Source organism: Heptranchias perlo, chromosome 12, assembly GCF_035084215.1.
Source record: "Heptranchias perlo isolate sHepPer1 chromosome 12, sHepPer1.hap1, whole genome shotgun sequence".
NCBI classification, from domain to species: Eukaryota; Metazoa; Chordata; class Chondrichthyes; order Hexanchiformes; family Hexanchidae; genus Heptranchias; species Heptranchias perlo.
In genome coordinates this window covers 37,770,352-37,778,421 of record NC_090336.1, presented here as the reverse complement: position 1 = coordinate 37,778,421, position 8,070 = coordinate 37,770,352, and the positions used below count along the sequence as shown (strand labels likewise).

At 39.9% G+C, this 8,070-nt stretch overlaps 1 protein-coding gene across 5 annotated transcripts in view; it reads left to right on the top strand.

The window, feature by feature from the left end:
* The window catches only part of LOC137327969 (uncharacterized protein C11orf24 homolog), a 72,428-nt gene that overhangs the window by 1,737 nt on the left and 62,621 nt on the right, over positions 1-8,070 (top strand). For 4 of the 5 annotated variants that reach the window (XM_067993983.1, XM_067993986.1, XM_067993982.1 and 1 more), the window contains exon 2: positions 1,510-1,592. The gene's annotated coding sequence lies outside the window, so the exon portion shown is untranslated. The remainder of the gene's footprint in view (positions 1-1,509; positions 1,593-8,070) is intronic. The other variant, XM_067993984.1, reaches the window with a different exon arrangement.

Here is an 8,070-nt window from a genome sequence, read left to right as displayed (position 1 = left end):
TCCTAGGCCCAACCATCTTCAGCTGCTTCATCAATGACTGTCCCTCCATCATAAGGTCAGAAATGGGGATGTTTGCTGATGATTGCACAGTGTTCAGTTCCATTTGCAACCCCTCAGATAATGAAACAGTCTGTGCCCACATACAGCAAGACCTGGACAACATCCAGGCTTGGGCTCATAAGTGGCAAGTAACATTCGTGCCAGGCAATGACCATCTCCAACAAGAGAGTGTCTAACCACCTCCTCTTGACATTCAACGGCATTACCATCACCGAATCCCCCACCATCAACATCCTGGGTCACCATTGACCAGAAACTTAACTGGACCAGCCACATAAATACTGTGGCTATAAGAGCAGGTTAGGGGCTGGGTATTCTGCGGCGAGTGACTCACCTCCTGACTCCCCAAAGCCTTTCCACCATCTACAAGGCACAAGTCAGGAGTGTGATTGAATACTCTCCACTTGCGTAGATGAGTGCAGCTCTATTAACACTCAAGACGATTGACACCATCCACGACAAAAGAACCCACTTGATTGGCACCCCATCCACCACCCTAAACATTCACTTCCTTCACCACTGGTGTACTGTGGCTGCAGTGTGTACCATCCACAGGATGCACTGCAGCAACTCGCCAAGGCTTCTTCGACAGCACCTCCCAAACCCGCGACCTCTACCACCTAGAAGGACGTGGACAGCAGGCACATGGAAACAACACCACCTGCACGCTCCCCTCCAAGTCACACAACATCCCGACTTGGAAATATATCTCCGTTCCTTCATCGTCGCTGGGTCAAAACCCCGTAACTCCCTAGCTAACAGTACTATGGGAGAACCTTCACCACACGGACTGCAGTGGTTCAAGAAGGCGGCTCATCATCACTTTCTCAAGGGCAATTAGGGACGGGTAATAAATGCTGGCCTTGCTCGCGACACCCACCTCCCATCAACGAGTATGAAAAAAAGTTTGTTTCAAATTGCTGTGACATGCTACTGCGCTCCATTAGATCTTGAGGTCCATGGTGTCTAATGAGTTACATTGATTTTTGTGGTTGCAGAATCCTACTAATTCAGACTACAGAACTGCTGGACAGCAGGTCATCATCTGACAAAAGTCAGAACTTCCCAATAAAAAAAATGACCTACCACATGACAGAAATAAAAGCCGCCTGCGGGAGATTTTTCCTGTATGCGGGAATACGGTGTTCAGTTGGTGTTGAGATATATTCAGTGGTCAATTTGGATCAGTACCCATACTCCATAGTTAACTGTACTGGTTATCGGCCTAGCTGACTTGTGTCCACTTTTTTGCCTATTTATATAGTTTGGCATAAAGAGTTATGGGAATTCTGACTCAATGTTGATAATTCTTTATAAATTACATTGATTTTGAGATTTGTGAATTCTTAAAGGTACTGGAGGGGGAACTATGGGTTACATAATTTATTTCACAAATGTTATGCTCCCTGGAGTGTGTGTCTTTTTTTCAGTGTTCTCCTTTCTTTCTAGAAGCTGCTAACTGTAAGGATACAGATGTTCCAATGATATGTGAACCTGGACAATAGTCAGTCAAAGAAAGTCACACTCATGCGGTAGGTTTTTTAATCAATGTGATTATATAATTTAAACAATTCATATAAGCATCAAGCAATACATACAACCTTAAAAACCAAGCATTTCAGCATCAAGGCAGTTAGTGATCAGCTCTCTCATAGATAGCTCTTGTGGTTCTTCTTCTCAAACATCCTTCCTGTAGGCGAAGCTTCTAAAAGCCACTCAAAACCGTGTGAACCCAGGTGCAACCTTTCCACCGTGTGAGACCTGCTGAAGCTTCTTGTCCATGTGAACCCAGTTGCAATAGTTTTAGTTGTCTTTCCCAAGGATTTATAACACTCTCAGCACTGTTTTTCCAAGTCAGTTGTTTTGAGAACAAAAGGCCTGGATGAAGTTTCTGCACATTGTTGCTTTTGTACTTATCAGTTGTTGTTGAAAACTGAAGCTTCTCGAAGTTTCTGCACATTGTTGCCTTAGCAGTTTTAAGCTTATAATGTCCAAAGGGGCAAAGTTAACCCTTTACTTCAGTCCCTCCTCAAGTGACTGTCAGATCTTCTGACTGATTCACTTCATATACCTTGAGCATTGTCCTTGGTTGTTAGGCTTTTTAGCCTTGGCTCATGTTCCCGCTTATAATGGGTTTGTTGTGACTTACGCAAAAAGAATATTTCCTTGCCGTGTTTTGGAATTAGGCGTCTCATTACAGATGATCATAACAAACACAAGGATACATTGTGGACATATTAAAGCCATACTCAACATTCTTATCCATGGGTATTGTCCCACATTATATACTGCTTCCCAGCATTCATGGCCCCCTAGCTTTTGTATCTTTTTGTTCTATAAGCACATTAGCTTGTTTCATCTTCACTAGTTGAAGTGAGGTGTGTGACCGTGCCAGTATGCACTTAAGACTTATTGACAGCGGAGGAATAGAGTGACCAAAGGGTACTACAGCTTGCAATGCCGCCTCTAGCAGTGTGAGATTAATGTGAATCTCCGTTACCCTCATGCCAATGCGACCACACAATGTACGTTCCCCAACCTCTGTAATTTCTGTAGGGGTGAGGAAGATGGGGGAGTTTGTGATCAGGCAGATGGAGGTGACATCATTGGTGTTTATACTGTACCGACCTCTGGTTTGATAAGCTATGTGGGTACTAACCCACCTGTTGATAACACTCACCAGGCATTCAGGGTCCTCATCCCCCAAGGTGAACCCACAGGTAGACATATTCTGCTGGAGTATGTCACATCGACAAATCCAGGTCCCCAACATCAATCTACAACAAGGCAGGCCCACCCCGTTCCATTCTCCTTAATGTCCTTTTACCAGATGTTTGGGAAAGGTGGTGAGTTCTTTAAAGATATCTCCCTCAAGCGTACCCACTGACCTGTACACTAAATACCTCTCTAGGCTTGTCCCATCTTTGAGGTAATGCTCAACAGTGGGAGAACCATATTTCCCGTAGTGTTATTATACACTGTTTCCAAACCAGATATAACATACCATTTCTTCTAGCCTTATGTTGGTCCTGGTCTGCTTTATACCATTCCCGTAAATGTTTATCAGTAACCCATTTTGGGATCTTGTTATTCTCTATATCGTTCAATCCTTATATCTGATTCAGTACAAAACCCCCATTCGTGCTACATGTGATGGCTTTGGATACATTCGGGTCCTTATACTTCCAATTACTTCCATCGATTTAAGTCATTTACTCCTGCTATTATTTGTTTTATGCCTGTCGTTATTTCGGTCATTGATACGGTGTTCTGTTGGGTTTCGTATTTCGGATCTCTGTTCCCCTTCATTCATGCCTTTTAAAATGCCCTTCAGTTGTTCCCGTATCGATTTGTCATGTTCCTACATTGATTCAATATTTAATCTATTCCATGCTGAAGTGCCTGCAGTGGCCCTGATACCTATCCACTCGGCTACATCCATTTTCTGTATTTTATGGCCAAGCTTGTGAGGCTATGGGAGCAATGCTTCGTCTAAATTCCAACCTGCATTGCGTTGGTGGATGTCATATACTATTTCCTGCAGCATTGGACTATATAATGTAATGTGGGCCAGGTGGCATAGCCCTGGTGAAAAGGTTATCTCTGATTGGGATATCAGTACTGGTAACAATTCATAACGGACGTCAATATGAACTCCATGCCGGGTCCATATGATGACTAATCCATCAGTTGGCTGTGTTTCTGGGCATTCCCCTTTTAAGACTTTATTCGTTAGGTTTTCTTTGGTTATCATTCCCAGAGTTCCCTTCTAAAAACTGTTTGCTCATTACGGACACAATCTGTTGGTAAAAACACTCATGTTTCATTACACAGACCATTGGGTAAATGTATCTTTGAAAGATGAAGAATTACAGGAAAAATTTCATATCTTGTCATTATACAACTATTCACAAGTTTCAAAACTCAGCAGACTGTTTCCGGGTCCTGGGTTTAGGATTGGGCAGGGTGGCCACCTCGCCTCAGTCCCAATTTCATTGATAATTCAAAGGAACCCAACCCTGAATTTGGAAATCCAAATTTCTATGTCCCTTTTTACTTTAACTTTAATCCCTGTGCTGGTTACCAGTGTGTTTAACTCTATCCTGATTGTTTCATTAATTAGTCGGTTTCTCTATGGAGCATGTGTCAGTGCCTTGGCTAAAAGGTTTTCTCACTCTCTTAAGCCACATTAACCATTTCATCTCCCCCTGCGTGGTCTTTATGTCTTGGGTAGTGGCCAAGCTATGCAGTTTTCTCATTAAGTGTAGGCAAGGACACAAACATCTCTAAGAGAAAGCTATCAGTTAATCATTTCATCTCATTCGTGAGCCCTGGAGGAACTTTACTGTCCAATACAATATTTACAGTTTGGTCCAATCTCTCAATACATTTTTTTTTTGTCTATTTTACTTAATCTCCTCTTGGACCGCTTTATATTTCCCAAAATATCCCGCTATATTGTGCTTGAGTCCATTTTATCATTTCAAAATTACCCTAATGCCAGAGAGCAGTATTGTTGGACTGACAGGACTTGTCAATTGGGCATGAACCACTTAAACTTGAAATTTGACTATCCCCTTAAACTTCAGGTAAATTTGCCCTTCTCAAGTACTTGAACAGCAACTCATATCAATTTATCTGATCAGTTTCAATTTCACAAACAAATTAAGCCCAGGCTTGATGGTTTTACGGTAGAGACACAAGTGTTTGTAATTACTTTTGGATGTATCTACATATTTCCTCCCTGAATAGGTTAAAGCCACGCCTTTGAGAGGCAAAGTCTTAGTCCAAATCATCACCATGCTGTGACATTTGGTATCTGCCGATGTCTTAAATTCTTAACGCCATTGGATTGCTTCTTGCACCAACACTTTTTTGCAGTCCCGAAAACCATGGTCCCCTGTTTTAAAGAAAAACAGAAATCCATTGTGACTCTGAGAGCCCAAGGGGTTAATTTGTCAATTCATGATTTCCTTTTGTCACCGTGGGGAAATATCCACTTAATTTAAGAAACTTAAAAAAAAATGTTATACGCTTGACTAAAGCACTGTGACAATAGCTCTAAATGATCTATTTTAAAGAATAATCCCTTGAACCGAAACAAACCCAGAAAAACATGGGAAAGACTGCCTAGCTTCTCTGTCCTATCTCCCAAGGTATTTTTCTATCGCTCACTTTTGGAACTCATTGCTTTTATTAAGAGATGGTGAAATTGTTTGTACAGTGACTGCTCTTTCCAGTGAAAAGCTGTGACTCAGCAGATTGAAATGCTGAAAGTTTCAAAGGTAATTAACTTAAGCAATGCAGAAGTAAGGGTCAAAACCTTAGGGTGTGGGGGAGGAATCAATCACAATAGCAGGGCTCAGACTTGCAAAACAAATTAGGAAAACAGTGCTTTGTAAACTTTCAAATTGATTTAAAACAAGACCATGCGTCTTTAAATTAAACAGTACAAAGCAATAGCAGTTTTTAGCTGTAATCCAATTAAAATTAAGTGCTTTGAAGAAGTTCAAATTGATTTTTTTTTCCAAAAGTCTTTGCATGTTAAAACAGCGATAACTTGCATATAATTAAATTCTGGATAATAAAATCTGTCAAAACAATCAGGAATTATTATTAACATCACTATTAATTTTAAGCACATTCTTGTCAGGAAGAGAGCATTTCAGTTTGTTGATTCATTTTAAAAAGAGTAGGTTGTGCCTGGCCATTTTATTTACAGATGTTTCAGAGAAAACTCTCAATTGTTGTAAAAGCCATTGCCATTTATTTAAGAGGTGTCCAAAATTTTGTTGACTGTTAAATAGTTAGTCCAACTAAAGACATCTCTAGATTGTTGTCATAGAGATGGAGATCCTTTAACCATTTTCTTTTCCTAGTCACTTTTATTTTCTGACCAATCACAATTAAAAGGGTGCTGTTAATTTGCTAACAGCTATCACATTCCAGTACAACCGAGATGATTAAACAATAGAATCACCGCAAATGTCCCAAAATTTTAACACATCAATTCACGCTCACTGATTCTCAACACAACTCCAAACGTATAAATTCACCCGACATTCACTCCTTTTTTACTTTTAATCATTAAGCAATTAAGAAATTCAGAATGCCAATTTTCATTGGTGATAATCTCATGTACGGAATTAGAGACACTCTCGTAATTTACAATACCAGAATTTCACCGTGGCTGCAATAAAAGTCTGGTTTTCACAATTTAATAGGTTAGTTAACCTTAATAACGCAATTTAATTCAGCAATATCAAAATTAAACATGAGACAGAACAGATAAAATGATCAAAATAGCAAGTGCTTGCAAAAACCCAGTAGATTACATTGTACAAAAGGGAAAAACACATAACAAGCATTGAAAAGTGGAGTCGACCTCAACAGTGAAAAGAAAGCACTCTCACAGGCTTATGTTGGAGTACGGTGCCACCATGGCGGCAGCCCTTTGGTATATTGTCCAAATGATTATTCTACATGTGTGAGCTGGACAGTTAGTGTTAGACTTTTGAACCACAGAGGGTATCATAGCTGAGTCCCACCCTGATGTACATATAAATGTGCTTTCCGGCAGGGTTCCCTAGATGGTAATCAGGAGTGGGACCCCTGCTTTCTTTTTTCTTTCCTTAGCTCAGGGGTGCTGAGACCAATTGGAATACTCCTACCACAAACAGGCTAATAGACCAGGATTTGAACATGAGACTTTCCTGATATGTATGCCTCAGTACCACATTGGACTGTGCATCAGAGTGTGGTTTTAAATGGCACGCAGTGTTGACTTGTTGAGGTTAAAATACCTGTTCTGCATTTAAAGGTCTGGTGACATCATAAATAATTGTGTATCATGTTCAATCTGTTATATTGGAAGCCACTTCCTTTTGTGAGTTAATGTTGCCATTGCAGGAATTCCTAGTGTTGTAATATCCTGTCAAGCAAGTTGATACCATTGATTGAAACATTTCAGACTCCCAAATAATGTGAAACTTCCATAATTTACAACAGTGGCTTATTGGTACCTGGTAACTGCTGTGGAAATTGGCATTGATGCTAATCTTGCCTTCTTGTAGAATTTGTGTTGTGAATATCTCATTTACACAGGGATTGACTAAACATGTAACTTTTGCATATGTGTGTGACATATGTTCATCAAAATTGTGGTTTTAAAAATAGCACACGCCTAACTTTTTAAAGTGACTTTTGCTTATTATGTGCCCTTCTGTGGAATCATTGAAACTGGTCCATGGTGCTGCACTGAACAATTTTGACAGCTTTTGTGTACTCGTACCTTCTGGTTGAAGGAGTCATCAGTTAGTTATTTTATTTGTTTCTGACTTTTCTTGTTGGAAGAGATACACCGTACATCAAGACATCTAATTAATAACAACGCTTCAACTTGTAATATTTGTTTGTTCCATGCTGAAGAAGGGCCTATTTTGCCTCTGCGGTTACATTTCAGTTTAAATGCAAAACTGGTAATTCTGATAGCCTATCTCGTCCCATATCTGAACTTCTCTTCTAATTGTCTCCGCACAAGAAGGTGCCCATAAATAAGGCTGAACCTTAACAAACATGCCTCTATTTGTCAATAGTAATAAAATCCTACCAGTATTTGTACTACTTGTATTTTTTTTCTCGCTTTGCTCATTTAACTTGTGAACACTTATCTCAGCAGCAAGGAACACACAAGTAGTGATGGCTGACTAAATGTATTCTCCCCACCATCCTATGTGTAACAAGGCAGACCTTTAAACTTTTTTAAGGCTCCCTGTTAATGGGCTTGTTGAGGGTTAAGCTGTTTTATGTGAAGTAGACATTTCAAAGTACTATAATTCTTTAATCTCACATTAGGCACATCATCTCCTCTTTTGCATTACCTAGCCAAGTTTATAAGAGTTTAAAATCTGCAGATCAAATGGCACAGTCTTGTTTAGGATTTAGCTTTTGCAACAGAGTACACTGCTTATTGGAAGCAAAACAAAATTTCAATTGTTTTAAAGTCAGTCC